The 15,242-nt window shown below is 51.2% G+C and overlaps 1 protein-coding gene across 4 annotated transcripts in view; it reads left to right on the top strand.

The window, feature by feature from the left end:
* The first annotated feature begins 1,148 nt into the window (after nucleotides 1–1,148).
* PPARA (peroxisome proliferator activated receptor alpha) overlaps nucleotides 1,149–15,242 on the top strand; it is a 68,982-nt gene continuing 54,888 nt past the window's right edge. The window contains exons 1-2 of one of the 4 annotated variants that reach the window (XM_032645969.1): nucleotides 1,149–1,266; nucleotides 2,324–2,477. The gene's annotated coding sequence lies outside the window, so the exon portion shown is untranslated. Of the gene's footprint in view, nucleotides 1,267–1,448; nucleotides 1,693–1,922; nucleotides 1,969–2,323; nucleotides 2,478–15,242 lie in introns of those variants that run through there. The other 3 variants (XM_032645973.1, XM_032645970.1, XM_032645972.1) reach the window with 3 other exon arrangements.

The following is a 15,242-nucleotide window of genomic DNA, read 5'->3' as shown; positions in this document are numbered from 1 at the left end:
GATTTGTTTGGAGCTGTTTCGGGCCCGGAGTAGGTCCTCCTGGGCGCTCGCCGCTACAAAGAGAACAGTGGCCGGAGCAGCGGGAGGGCAGGGAGGAGGGCTGCATAGCACACATTTCGTTCCCGCAGGAGCGGCGTCCTGATGCGCAGGCACCGGGGGCTTTGTGCATTCCGCGCGAGGAGCTCGGGCGTCGCCGCGCAAACAAAGCCGCTTTGCAGCTCTCGCTCTTGCTCTCCGCCATTGGCTGCCGGGCCGCGACCTCCCCCCTGCGTTGGCAGAAGCCCAGCGCCTCGGCTGGGCACAAAGTCAGCCCCTCACCCTTGCCGCATGGGGGGAGGGGCAGGCTCTCTGACAGCCCGGGGTGGGGTGGGCTGGTGGGGAGGGCGGTTGGTCGGAGTAGGCAGCTCCTCCCGACGCCCGGCCCCTTTGCCCTTCACTCTTCTGGGTCCCCCGCCCGCCGCACTCGCCGCGGCAACTCCGCCACCTGTTGACGCGTCCTCCCAGCTTGCGTTCCCTTTCTTCTCTTGCATTCTGGGCTCCCCCGGACAAGGTCCTTCCCCGCCCGCCCCCAGCTCCGCGCTCTCCCCAGACTCGAGGGCATCCGCGCTTAGGTGCCCGGTCTAGACCAGCTCATCGCAGAGACTGGCAGAGCCGGGCTCCCCGAGGGAGGAGGGGCCTCGCCAGCGTGGCCTGGGCCCCGGACGGGAACCTCCACCCTTCCCGCAGCCTCGCGCCCGCCCCTCCTAGATTTCAGCCCTTCCCAATGCACGGGGTCGGACGCTCGCCGATCCCCAGCCGCACGTGGTGTGCCATCGCGGCGCTGGGCCCACCCGCCCGGTGACCTTGGCGGTCCCTCCGCCTCCCCGACCTCAGTTTCCCCCAGGTGCTGCAGCAGTGGGGCCGGCGGTGGGAGCCCCCGAGAGCGGCCCCACCCCCGTCCCCGCGGGCATCCAATCGGGCGCCGCCGTCCGGGGGCTGTGTCCAGCGCGGGGCGGGGCTTCCCGGCGGGCCACCCGCGCGAGCCGCCCCAGCGGCCCGGCTGGGGCGGGGGACGGAGGGGCGGCGCGTGCCGCAGGGACGCGGCTGGCACGGTTGCGGGGAGGCGGCGCCGGGCATGGGCCGGGGACGCGACGGCCCCACGGCAGGGGCAGCGAGCGGCGGGGGCGGAGGCGGCCGCTAGCGCCCTGCCCGGCGCCGCCTCCCTCGGCGCGCTCGCCCCGCGGACCGGCAGGCGGCGGACCGGCAGGCGGAGGACCGCGGCCCCAGGTGCCAGGCGGCGGGCGGGCGCGCGCGGGGGCTCGGGGGCCGGGCTCCCCCCACCTCGAGACCCAGAGCGGCGGCGGACTGGGAGGGGCTGGGCGGCGCATGCGCGGGGCCCGGGGCGCGGGGCTAGAGCGCTTGCCGCGGGCTCGTGCGGGGGATCCCGGGGCCCTGGGGGCCGCCCCTTGCTCGGCCTCCCTCCACGCGCCCGTGGCCTGCCGGGAGCCTCGGCGCTCACAGCTGTCGGTGGGTCTGGGACCTGGGCAGCGGTCGAGGCCCGGGACCTCAGAGACATTGGGTCCTCAGGTTGTCCCCCCGGAGAGAAGGCCCACCAGGCGGGGGCATCAGGCGCGCCCTTCTTTCTGCGTGGTCGAGCTTGGGCGTCACCGACTGGGGGCGTTTCCCGAGAACGCCGGGGATCCCCTAGGCCAGGTAGCCGGCGGTCCCGGCAGACTGACCCTCGTGCGCCTGGCGGCCGAGGTCCAACGGGAGAGACACACGCGGCTTAGTCCACCTTTGAGGAACTGCCCCACTTTGCGACTGGCGCAGTCGGGCGATGCAGACGGGCCGGGCCGGGCGAGCCCAGGGCAGTCTAAGCCGCGGGACGTCTTCCCGATCCCGGGGCCCGCGGGTCTGGCTCGGGGCGTCCGCGCCCGGGTCTCCCCGAGTCCCCGGCCGCGCATGGCTGTGTTGGCGGAAGTCCGGAGGGTCGGTTCTGCCCTCACGGCCTCCCCAGACTAACAGGGAACGACTGCGCGCCCGTGCTTTCCTCGCCTTTTTAAGTTTAAAGGCTGGAGCCGTGCCCCGAATGTCAAGGTTCTTTCTAAGAAAAGTCCACGGTTGTATAATGCCTTGGATTTCGCGGGGCGCTCTGGGACGTTCGGGGCTGCATGCCTACCCCCATCCCAGCCACCCCTCTCCAAACCAGGGAGCCCCTCCTCCCCCAGGGCTGCTTGGGAAGGGGTGCGTGGGGCCGGGAGAGGGGGCAGGGTTTTCCTGGGGACGACCCTGCCACACCGTAGCCATTGAAGACGCAGGGTCACCGTGACTTTCCTCTTTCAAGGTGGTGGAGAGTTGGGGAGAATCCAGAGGACACATCGTTGTAATTTTCGTCCTTTACCTTCTTACTGCCAAGGCTGCTGTGAAAGGCCCTGCCTCTGCTGTGAAGTAACAGTTTGTGGCCAGACGAGTCCAGAACCAAGACGTTGTCATCACAGGTAAATAGAAGGTTTGATTTACTTATTTTTCCAGACTGAAATAGTTAAGTCTTTACTTCCATTGCCCTACAGACTAGCAATTTGGGGGTTAATTATTACCTTGTGATGCAACGGGTTAGATCTATTTTCATTTCTTTGAAAGTAAGATGAATGTGGATAGATTCCCTTTTAAGTTCTGAAAACTTTATTCTGTCAGTTTTACTGGGAACTTCCTTTCTTTATGGCAGGCAGGTTCCACGTAATTTAAAAGTAGGTAATAAAACTGTGGGAAATGTTTTCACTTAACAGACACTTAGGTTACAGATGCTGACAAGTAAAGAGCACCATGCCTTCTCTTAGCTGTTTTAATTCCAATCTGAATATCAAGCAGATGGCTTGCTGAGCTAGTTGGCCAGGTCTAGAACTGCCATCAGCCAGGACAGTGATACCCTGGAGCAGTGGGCCTATGGTACAGATTGAGTGGTCACTGTGTGTGAGGGACCAGTGAGCTTGACAAACTTCTATACAACTCTGAAGCAACAGAAAATCAATTGACCATAGAAAAAATGTTTTCCCCTCTTCTCACATCTTGAACGTGTAAAAGTTATTCCATAAAATCATAAAAGAATTGTTGTTACAAGCTCAGGTTTGTCCACAGATTTTTTTGGGAGGGGCTGCATTGGGTCTTTGTTGCGATGAGCGGGGGCTATTCTTCGTTGCGGTGTGCGGGCTTCTCATTGTGGTGGCTTCTCTTGTTGCGGAGCACAGGCCCTAGGTGCGCGGGCTTCAGTGGTTGTGGCACGCGGGCTCAGTAGTTGTGGCTCGCGGGCTCTAGGTGCGCAGGCTTCAGTAGTTGTGGCGCACGGGCTTAGTCGCTCCGCAGCATGTGGGATCTTCCGGGACCAGGTCTCAAACCCGTGTCCCCTGCATTGGCAGGCGGATTCTTAACCACTGCGCCACCAGGGAAGTCCCTGTACACAGATTTTTAAACGTAGTATGTGTATGCGGGAGAGAGAATGAGAGAGAGAGGAGAGAAAAAAAGGTGTTTCTTCTATATAAACTATTTTGTAATCTGTTTCATTAACCATTAGGTTATGAAAAATCTTTCCATGTGAATAAATGTGTTTGCACTTTATCATTTTAAATGTCTATATCATATTTCATTGTGTTTAGATACAATAATTATTAAGCCAATCCTTTAACATATGTATATTTTAAAATTCTTTTAGTCTGTGAATGTTTACTGAGTTTTCAGCTGCTCAGTATTGAGAAAGGCAACTGGGGATCTGCTCATGAAGCTGACTCTTACACCAGAATATAAGAAGGGAGCTGAAAGTGGATGAAACTGGGGCGCAGAAAGGGAGACTGTTTTTGCCGCAGCACCTCGTGGTTTAGGGATTGGTAACCAGTGGTCTTTGCCTTGTGTGTTGTTCTAGGGGCACCTGTGTTTTTATAATAAGGATTCTTTAAGTAATCTTCTTTAAAAAGCTTTTATTAAAATGTTTCTTTGCTTACTGTAAACAGATTTTAAACATGCCACGTTTCTCTCTTTCCTCTCTCAGTCTGTGTGTGAATGGATATATTCTTTTTTTAATAGTTTTTATTTATTTTTTAAATTTATTTCACGTACTAATTATTTATGGCTGAGTTGCGTCTTTATTGCCGCGCACGCGGGCTTTTCTCTAGTTGTGGTGAGCGGGGGCTGCTCTTCGTTGCTGTGCACTGGCTTCTCATTGCAGTGGCTTCTCTTGTTGGGAGCACGGGCTCTAGGCGCGTAGGCTTCAGTAGTTGTGGCACGTGGGCTCAGTAGTTGCGGCTCGCGGGCTCTAGAGTGCAGGCTCAGTAGTTGTGACGCACGGGCTTAGTTGCTCCGCGGCATGTGGGATCTTCCCAGACCAGGGCTGGAACCCGTGTCCCCTGCATCAGCATGCGGACTCTCAACTACTGCGCCACCAGGGAAGTCCCCCCCGGATGTATTCTTAATGGCAAATAGGATGAGTGTCTTAACTTCCAAGTGGCCGGTGTTTGGGGTGAACGTTTGTACTAATTTTGTTGCATCGCAGTTAGAGGATGTGGCTTTTTGGGAATTTGAGGGCCTCTGTTTTTATTTCTGGTTTTGGTGGCTTGGTATAGGCTTCATAGACACTTCAGATAAAGCCATAGCTTCTGTTTGTAGAATAGACATTTGCTGTGTCTGTTATTTCTGCCTTCGTAATTACATGGAACCAGCTAGCTCACATCTAAGCCCATGTGGTTAGGGAAAATTAGACAAAGGATTTTAATTTCCAACTTGGTGTGAAGTTAGATTTAAGGTAAGAACCAAACAGGAAAAGCCCTAGATGTCCCAGTGGACCTGATTTAAAAGAACTTGTTTCTTCTTCCAAGTATTTCTGTCACTAGCATGCAGTGATGTGTACTGTGGGTAACAGACATCACCTAGTCTGGTTTGCTTGTTGTTTGGAGGTGTGTTCATTCTTTGCTTCTAGAGTATTTAATTAGTATCTTGTTGTAGCAATATTGTGGAAGGGTTCATGCACTTCAAAAGGTGAAGCGATTACTCCTTACTAAGTCAGACCTATTATTAGTTAGTTTGGTAGTTGAGCTGCATTTGTTTTGAGGTCGGCATATAGTACCAGAAAAAGTACTTGAGAATTTTGGTTTGCATCAGGGATGCAGCTTGACATAGTGGAAGAGGTGTTAGGTCATCCCCAGGTTTGATTCTCATCCCTTCGAGGCGGCCTGCCGGGCCTGCGGATCTCTGTTCACCTCTCTAAATGCTGTTTTCTCATCACAAAACGGAGTTCCTCTCCTTTCCACCTCTTTGAAGGGTTGGGAGTCTCAAAAGTGGTGGCTTGGGCTTCCCTGGCGGCGCAGTGGTTGAGAGTCCGCCTGCCAATGCAGGGGACACGGGTTCGAGCCCCGGTCTGGGAAGATCCCACATGCCATGGAGCAACTAGGCCCGTGAGCCACAACTACTGAGCCTGCGCGTCTGGAGCCTGTGCTCCGCAACAAGAGAGGCCGCGATACTGAGAGGCCCGCGCACCATGATGAAGAGTGGCCCCCGCTTGCCACAACTAGAGAAAGCCCTCGCACAGAAATAAAGACCCAACACAGCCAAAAATAAATAAATTAAAAAAAACCAAAGTGTTGACTTATGTGAAGATTCTTTGTAACAAGTAAAAAGGCATACTTAGCCCAGGCAGTGTCTTAAAGAAGCACACCTTGTACTGCCTGCCTCTCCCTGAGCCGGATCTGGTAACTGTGTTACTTTTGCTCTGACCTGTTGGTGATTTTTCAAAGGCTTTTGGAACGAAGCACATCCCCCACCCCAAATATATACTTCTTTTCATTTTTGAGTAGGTAATCGAGAGTCCTACACCAGTAAGAACAAAACTGTCCTGAGTGGGTTTTGTTTTCTCTGCGCTTGGATATGCCCTCAGGTTTGTTTGTTTATTTATTTATTTATTTATGGCTGAGCTGGGTCTTCGTTGCTGCACACGGGCTTTCTCTAGTTGCGGCGAGCGGGGGCTACTCTTCGTTGCGGTGCGTGGACTTCTCATTGCGGTGGCTTCTCTTGTTGTGGAGCACGGGCTCTAGGCACTCGGGCTTAGTAGCTGTGGCACGCGGGCTCTAGAGCGCAGGCTCAGTAGTTGTGGCGCATGGGCTTAGTTGCTCTGCAGCATGTAGGATCTTCCCGGACAAGGGCTCGAACCCATGTCCCCTGCATTGGCAGGCAGGTTCTTAACCACTGCGCCACCTGGGAAGTCCCTGCCCTCAGGTTTTGATGGTGATATATTTTGCATTTGTCCTTACTTCCATATCCCCAGACCATGAAAACAACTGCTCCTCATCCTTGGAGGGTCTGCGGAGATGCAGGCTGGGTGAAATCTTCCCCCACCGGGGCTGCTCCTGGGTGCTGCCCTACCTCACTTTCCCCGCTGAGTCCACCTTGATGAGAACGGAGTATGTGTAAATCAGTTCTGCCCAGCTGGTCCTGTGTACTGAGTAGGCCCTCCACGTCTGCAGGTTCTGTATCCACCAGCTCAACCAACCGTGGACTGAAAATATTCGAGAAAAAAATTCCAGAAAGTTCCAGAAAACGAAACTTGAATTTGCCACGTGCCATAAGTATTTACATAGCATTTACATTGTATCCACAACTATTTACATTGCATGTATGTTGTATTAGCTATCATAAGTAATCTAGAGATGATTTAAAGTATACAAAGGTTGTGCATAGGTTATGTGCAAACACTACACCTTTTTATATAAAGGACTTGAGCCTCTACAGATTTTGGTATCCCCAGGGCGTCCTGGAACCAGTCCCCTGAGGATGCTGAGGGAGGACTCTGAATGTTCATTGAGCAAATAAGAGATGAACAGATGAACAGAATTTAATTCAACAAGAATTTATCGATTTTTTTTTTTCTTTTTACAGTACTCAGATATGTGTGGGAGCTGGCTGGGGGGGACCTAGAAGTATAGCAGGGGGCCTACCCACCGCAAGAGGGTTTCCCCTTGGCATTTTGCAGTTCCTCTCAAACCTCGGATGGCGAGAGCCCGTCCTTCCATCAGCACTAGACCGGTGTCCTGCACGCCATGCTGGACTCCCACACGTGGCTCCCATGGCATAGGTGTTATAAAGGTGGCAGCTGCAGTTCAAATTATTCTATTTATAATTATCACTAGATTTGGGGTATGTTAAACATTAAATAGACTTTTTGTGAGATGGCCTGAGCATCTAATTAAATAAAATGCTCTTTCTTTCTGCAAGATCAGGGATTCTAATTCCAAACAACTGACTCAGAAGGAAAGAGCTGTGTTTAAACATTTGGGAGTTGGGAAGTGTTTCTATTTAACGGGTCAAGGGTCCTGCTGGCCCTCCAGTTGTGGAGATAAGATAGGCACAGGAGAAGTTAGTGAAAGCATTGGAGAGGTTTAAGTCTTCTGTGTTCCAGACTCAGCACTCATCTGACTGCTTTTATTTTGCTCTATTTAAAGAGGTTTGCGAAGAAAGAGGACTGGCTGTTTCTGTTCTGATCCGCTTGCTTTTACACTTCTAACTCAGGTCACAAGTACACCTTTGAAAAAGGATCACCTGAATAGTAAGAGTTAGGAAAGCAAAGGCAGAATGAATTGTCTCAAAGCTTCTGAAGCTTCACATGAAAGATTGGAAGTGGTAATACAGTTAAGTAAACAGTATACTGTAGTTCTTTCCCCCACCCAGCCCGACCACTTTTAAGAGTGAGTGAGGCACCAGGCTCCCTGCAGCCATTTGTAACTGAACAAGTCTGTGGTTATGTGATAACCACACTGAGGTGACACATTGCCACGTTCTAGTAAAAGAGACTCAGTTATTTAGAAGTTGACATGTGGCTGCCTCCCTCCCTTTCAGAAACAGTCTAAGAAATTGTTAGCCTGACATGTGTATTTAAGTACATATTTACAATGAAGCAATAAGGCTTGTAAAATACAGGATCGCAGAATCAAGTGAGAATCAAATCTTGATCTGAAATCAAGTTTTCTTCTATTACCTAGCTGTTAAATGGGATTTTTTTTTTTTTTTTTTTTTTTTTGCCATACGCGGGCCTCTCACCGCTGTGGCCTCTCCCGTTGCGGAGCACAGGTTCTGGACGCGCAGGCTCAGCGGCCATGGCTCACGGGCCCAGCCGCTCCGCGGCACATGGGATCCTCCCAGACCTGGGCACGAACCCGCGTCCCCTGCATCGGCAGGCGGACTCTCAACCACTGCGCCACCAGGGAAACCCGGGATTTTTTTTTTTACCAGAAGAATTTTAGAAGCATTTTCAGGCAGTGTTCCTTCTTGCATAAGTTGACATCTATTAGGCTGCCAGCATGAAGAGTCTGTTCCCCTCTGTCTAGGCTTATGAATGAATTTGATCCATTCTCGGCAGTAGTCCCATTTTGTGGGACAGCTTGATAAGTGGGTTAGTGTCTTATTTATTCACTGTCCACTCACTTTATTTCTGGTTTTCTAACTGTGTGTTGGGGATGGGATTAACAGGACTGATGTGTAAAAGGAAAATTGTTCCGAGAAATTTGAAATTTCCTTTCAATAGAAGCACCTCTTGGTGTGTGGAAGTTATTTATAACACAAACAAAAGGGTAGTGTTTGATGTGTTTACGACATCCTTGGATTTTAGGGTTCGTGGAGGGAGTATTTTGCTTGAGTATTACAATCACCTTTTTTGCCCACTTTGAAACCCGTTGCAGAATCTGTCACCAGCTCTAGGCAAGGGGACTCCTGCCCCATCTCTGCAGAGCCCTTCCGATGGTTCACAGCAAGCAGTCCAAAGCACATGGAGGTTCAGAAAGTGACCTTCCTTCTTGCCTTTCTTAGAAAAGCTCACTTGTCGAGAGCCCTTTCCAGAAAGGAAGTCATTCTATTGCTGTAGTTCTCAAATCATAAAAATAAACCTCATCCATTATGTTCAGTGCGGGGTCCTGAGAGAGATGAGTAGTTAAAAAAAAAAAACCCACAAAGTTCAATTGTGCAAAAATATTCACGGCGGGAGCTTGACGGGGAGTGATCTCCTAAAAAGAAGACTTTGAGAAAGAGAAGCGTCGTGAAGAGAAAGGCTTGAGAATATTGACATGCAGTGAGGGCTGATGCTTGAGAGAAAAGACCAGCACAAACAGGGTTAAAAGGATGTGTGGGACAAGGTGACGGAAGATTGTGAGGGTGGAAATGTTGGTGTCTGAGCCAGAGACAGAAGGTTCTGGACCTGGGGAGGGAGGAAAGGTCAGGGTGCTTGCCCGCACTCGGGCGGGGGAGAGGGAGGATGGATGTAGATTGATGGATCTCTAGTGGTGGTGGGAGCGCGACCCACCCTCCACCCGAGCAGCCTGGAAACCAGAGATTATAACCGCCTGCCAGCACAGGGGCAGGAAGTCCCGATCCAGCGCTGGTGTGTTGAACTGAAAGCGGAGGGTTCCCATCCTGGCCGAGGGTGACAGCGACTGGCGACAGGAGGAAGGGTTAAGTGGGAAGCGTTCAGTGAAGAGAGGAGTAATTCTTTCCAAGTCCCAGCTTTATGTGTGAATATCGGTACCTAGCAGGACACAACGTTGTCAATCAATACTTCAATAAAATAAAATTTAAAAGAAGAGTATCTAGCAGGTTATCAATATAAGGAGAGAAAATAGGGTCTTTCACTCTGGAAACCAAAACTTATCGACTGTTTTCCTGCTGTTTTCTCTTCACTTAGATGAGTCTAAGAGTTAGCTTTTCATGTCTAGGTCAGAAGTCTAAGTGAAAGTGAGTATCTGACTACATTCAAGGACGGCCAATAATCTTTAATACTAATAGGGACACAAGCCTCAAGAGAAAGAAGATTCTAGAAGGAAAAACCATCGCCAAGAAAGCAGATAAATCCATGGCTGATTCACAGACTGATGGAAGGACACAAAACCTTGGACGGGCTCAGTAACTCTGGAACGAATGAATTCAAACGCAGGCTTTCTTCGTCAGATAAATCATTTTCTAGAAGGTGTTTCAGAAAGATTCATGCCCAATTCTGATATCAGATCTGGTATGGTCTCTTTGAGAATGAGACCTCTGAAAGACAAGAGGTAGTAAATAAAATTTAGAAAAGGAATGACTTTCAAGAGATGAAAAGATGAAATTCCAACCGAAGGTATCAAAATTCCAACCGAAGGTATCAACACCTCCATCCAGCTGCCATCTTCGTATTTGTAGATGTGAAGTTACATTGAACCAGGGCAATGGAAGTTCACCGAAGTTGTACTTTGTCATTGCTGTCATGACCTCGGGCCCCACGTCCACCAGCCTTCCTGACATCACCCGACCCTCCCGGAGACTCAAACTCAGACTGTCCGGTTCTGAGCCCCCCTGAGTTTTCCTCCCCATCCGGTAAGTGGCCTCCAGGAGGGCAGGACAGGTGCAGGGTCCTGACCCACTTAGCAGCTCTCGGCCACAGACGGACCACGCATCCGCGCGCACCTCGGTTTCCTCGTCTACAAATGGGGCAAGTACTAATGCTTTGCGTGGGAGACAGTTGCCTGGTGCAGAGTGAGAAGGCTTTTTACTTATTCATTTTTTATTTCTTTTGGCCATGCCGCACAGCTTGTGGGATCTTAGCTCCCCAACCAGGGATCCACCCCGGGCCCTCGGCAGTGAAAGTGCGGAGTCCTAACCACTGGACCGCCAGGGAATTCCCAAGGCCGCTTTAAAGAAATTTGTTTTAGTTTATTCAAGTACAGTTGATTTACAATGTCGTGTCAATTTCTGCTGTACGGCAAAGTGATTGTTTTGTATATATATTCTTTTTCCTATTCTTCTCCATTATGGTTTATCCCAGGATACTGAACGTAGCTCCCTGTGCTGTACAGTAGGACCTTGCTGTTAACGGTTTCATTGTTTCCTTGCTTGTTGTTTACTGTCCAGCCATAACATGGACTCATCCTTCCTCATTTATCAGCTCCCATGGTGACTGGGAGGGCAGGGCCCTGACTCTCGGGGCCAATGTTCTTCCTCCATGGCCAGATCCTCGTTTGTGCCTGGGACATTCCCTCACCCTACCCCTCATCCCCACCTCACCTCCTTACCTCTGCCCACTACCCTGGAGATCTCAGCTGGAGACTTTCTTAGGGAAACCTTCCAGAACTGCCTGCCTGGTCAGGTCTCTCAGATGCAATGCCTGGTGCTTTTCCTGTAAGCTTGCCCATTACATGTTCATCTGCATGGCCTCTTGGTTAAAGTCGCTCTCCCCGATGAGTCACAGACCCCAGCGGGCAGGAAACCACAGCTGCCCCGCTCTCCACCGCCCAGGATGTACTGCCAGCAGGTGCTGCAGGACCGGCTGGGTGAACGTGCAGCTCCGGTCAGGCTACCCTGCGTTTGAGATTCCTTCCAGGCTTAACCAAATGCCACCTCCTTCATGAAGCCTTCTTTGATTCCCCCCTGAATGAGAGGCAGGAATTTTGTCACTCAGACACCCTATAGCATTTTTTTTTTAAATAAGTTTATTTATTTTTGGCTGCGTTGTGTCTTTGTTGCTGCGTGGGCTTTCTCTTGTTGCGTTGAACGGGGGCTACACTTCATTGCAGTGCGCGGGCTTCTCACTGCGGTAGCTTCTCTTGTTGTGGAGCATGGGCTCTAGGCGCGCGGGCTTCAGTAGTTGTGGCACGCGGGCTCAGTAGTTGTGGCTTGCGGGCTCTAGGGTGCAGGCTCAGTAGTTGTGGCGCACGGGCTTAGCAGCTCCGCGGCATGTGGGATCTTCCCAGACCAGGGCTCGAACCCGTATCCCCTGCACTGGCAGGTAGATTCTTAACCACTGCACCACCAGGGAAGTCCACCCTGTAGCATTTTGAATCTCTCTGACTGGACGTATTCTACCTTCACCTCAGCAACTGTTTATTGAGCACTTCAGTCATTCATTCCAGAGCTCATTCATTTCTTCAACACACCTTTCCTGAGCTCCTGCTATGTGCCAGGCAGTGTTCCAAGAGCTGGGGACAGCAGTGGAAAACGGCAGGCACCATCCCCTGCCATCAGGAAGCACTGCATTACATGACAAGCAGGACTCCTAGGTTCAGAGGAGAGGCAGGTACCCAAGCAACACGGTGCCGCGTGGTGAGAACCACTAGAAGGCCTGATGGGTGAGGCTGCCCTTCCCTGAGCCTCTCGGCGGCCAGGGGAGCAGTGGTGTTCTAACCGTGATCTGCACGTGTGGCTCAAGAAATGTTTGTCCTTAAAATTTCCTTTCAACTAAGGGAACTAAGTTGGGAGACAGGAAAAGAGCGAATAAAAGTGGGCCAAGCAATTGTAGAGCCCATCGTAGTTCTCCCGTTGATTATCTTCTCATTTCACGTATCATTACGTGCTCAAGTGAAATCCTTTCGAACCACTTAGGTCAGCAGGATTTAAATCTTAGATGCGTATTAACTCTCATCTAATGACCTATTTTCAGAAAACACCACACATTTAGTTGCGGCGTCTGCCTTCTCTTTGTCGCTCATGGTTCCGGCATGAAAAGCAGATAAGCCCTCAGCAGCGATTCTGTCTTCATCACAGAAGCGTGATAATCGCTTCCTGAAAGGAGCAGGGACACGAGGGATCGAGGGATCGTGCGTGCCGTTAGCTTGACATCGTTTGGTTTCGTAGTCATGAATGAGGCGAATTAGCCCTCAGACACACGCAAGCCCCTTTCCTAGGATAATAGACGGGTGAAGCCTGTGCCTCCAGGGCTTCTGGCTTCTTGCTTTGTGGCTGGGAAGGTGGGGAGAGAGGCAGCCCTATCCTGCCCGGGAGGTTAGGCGCCCAGGTATGTCAGGCGGGAGCAGGGCTGGCTTTGGGAGGTGCCAGAGAAATCCCTCTGGCTGCCCTGCTCCATGGATGTCACGATGCGCTGGGTCGCCTTTTTAACAGCAGACTCGCCTCTTTGTATCAGGCTCCCTAAAAACCAGGCAGTGGAGGTGGGTTTGAGGTCTTCTAAAAGTCAAGTTTACTGAGATATAATGTACATGCAGTAAAATCCATCCTTTCTGGATGGACAATTCTGTGCGTTTTGAAAAACATCTATGGCTCACTTTCTTGCTGGTCGTCAGCAAGAGGTGCCCACATTTCTTGGCGTGTGGCCCCCTGGTCGTCAAAACGTGCAACGTGGCTCAAGTCCTTCTCATGCTCTGAACCTCTAGGACCTCCCCTTCTGCCTCCTTTCAGCCGGAGAAAATTCTCTGCTTTTAAGGGGTCAGGCGATTCGATTGGGCCCACCTGGATAATCCAGGACACTCTCCCCTCTCAGGCCCGCACCTGTGTCAGTCCCCTGCGGCTGCCGCCACAGAGCAGGATCTGGGTGGCTCTAAAGAACAGAAATGTATTGTTGTGCGGTCCTAGGGGCCGGAAGTCTGAACTCAAGGTGTGGGCAGGGCCGCGCTCTCTCTGAGACTCTGGGTCGACTCCTTCCTCGCCTCCTCTTTAGTTCTCGTGGTGCCCGTCAACCCTTTGCATTCTTTGGCTTGTGGAAGCATCACTCCAGTCTCCACCTGTCATCACATGGCATTCTCACTGTGTGTGTGTGTGTGTGTGTGTCCAAATTTCCACTTTTTATAAAGACACCAGTCACATTGGATTAAGGACCCACTCCACTCCGGTATAACCTCATCATAACTATATCCGCAAAGAGCCCTATTTCCAATAAGGTCACATTCTGAAGTACTGGAGGTTAGGATGTGGACATACCTTTTTGGGGGACACAAGTGAACCCGTGATGGTACCCTCGGTCACATCTGCAGAGCCCCTTGTGCCATGCATGGTGACATAGCCATAGGCTCCAGGATTGGAGCATGGACACCTTTGGGGCCATGAACTGCCCCCATTCCATGGTCACGCCCTCATGGAACTCACAGTCTACAGGCAGCTAACACCCGTTCAAGGAGTTTTGGAGACTTGAGACCCCACTAAACATGTTCTGTTCATATTCGAAGGCGGGTGACCTGTTCAGAGCCTAGCTCTGTCAATTAGGGACGAATCTATAGCATCAAAGATAAGGAGTCATGATCCGAGGTGCCTGGTGCGTTAGGCAGCTTAGGTAGGGCTGGTCCTGGGGACCTCACACAGGGCGGTGGAAGGCTTAGGGGACAGACGTGTATGAATCACAGCACCGTGAGTGCAGAGCCTAGTAGCCCCTTTCTTTCCCTCCATCAGGCTGGTGCCAAGGGGAAAACACAAGTGACTGGAGGGGCTAGAGAGCCAGGGGGTGGTGGGGCCCCATGGGACTCTCCCAGCTCCGTGTCCTTGCTACAGGAGAGAAAGGTACCGTAACTGTGCTCTTTCCCCACGTAGGGAGGCCTTCCCCTTAGTTATAATGGCAGCCTCTCCCCGACCCTCTCTCCATCTCACGGTAGTACAAGCTTTACCGGTCTGTTTCTCATCTGTTTCACCTAGAATAGCAGCCCCACGAGGGCGGGGGAATTTGTCTGTTTTTGTCTGTGTTCTTTACTGCTGTACCCAAACGGGCTCTCACAGGAGGCACCTAAGAATAGCTGTTGAACGAACAAAGCTTTCCCTCTGCTTAATGATCTATGCCCTCCGCTTGTTGAACGGATAACAGTTTTTCTGTTCTACAATTGTATTAGCATATTATTAGAAAGTTATTATTATTTGAGTAATACTGCCTGAATATGAGGAAAACCTTAAGGAGCTATAATCATTTTTCTCTATTCCAGTCTATGGATTTTATTGAAGAGTACAGAAATACTTCTTTGTAACTCTGGAAGTGAAACATAAAGAGGAAAATAGCCATTTCAAACTGTGGAGCTGATAAGTATTCAGTGGCTTTAAAATGTTAAGCTGGAGGCTCCATTGCTAATGATGGCTTAGCGGTTTGGAAGTCAACTCAGAAAAGGTGGACAGAAGCTTTAAACATATGCCAAGGCATTGTTTATGCCAAGCTCATGAGGTGGTGAGCAGTTGCCAGGCTGAGATCTGGAGAAGGTGGAAACTTGATATTTGGGGTCATTTTGTCCCTGGGTTGTTGGCTTATTTATGGAAGAAGCACTTAAGAACCTACATACTTCCACGGGGCTAGGAGTCAAAAGTTGAGCTATGAAGGCTCCAAGAAGGGAAGACCCTGGCAAACATCCCAAACGCTGGGTTGGGGCCCCAAAAAGCTGCCCCCTAGGAACACAGGTGACCTGGAAGTCAATCCGTTGCTCCAGGACTAAAGGCCTCTTCTAAGTAATCTCAGTCCTTGAGGTTGGACTAAGGTGCTTCCAGACTGCTAGGACCTCTGATGCCTGGCA

Source organism: Phocoena sinus, chromosome 10 (assembly GCF_008692025.1).
Source record: "Phocoena sinus isolate mPhoSin1 chromosome 10, mPhoSin1.pri, whole genome shotgun sequence".
In the NCBI taxonomy this organism is placed as follows: Eukaryota; Metazoa; Chordata; class Mammalia; order Artiodactyla; family Phocoenidae; genus Phocoena; species Phocoena sinus.
The sequence above is the reverse complement of the archived record's forward strand: the minus strand, read 5'-3'. Positions and strand labels throughout refer to the sequence as shown.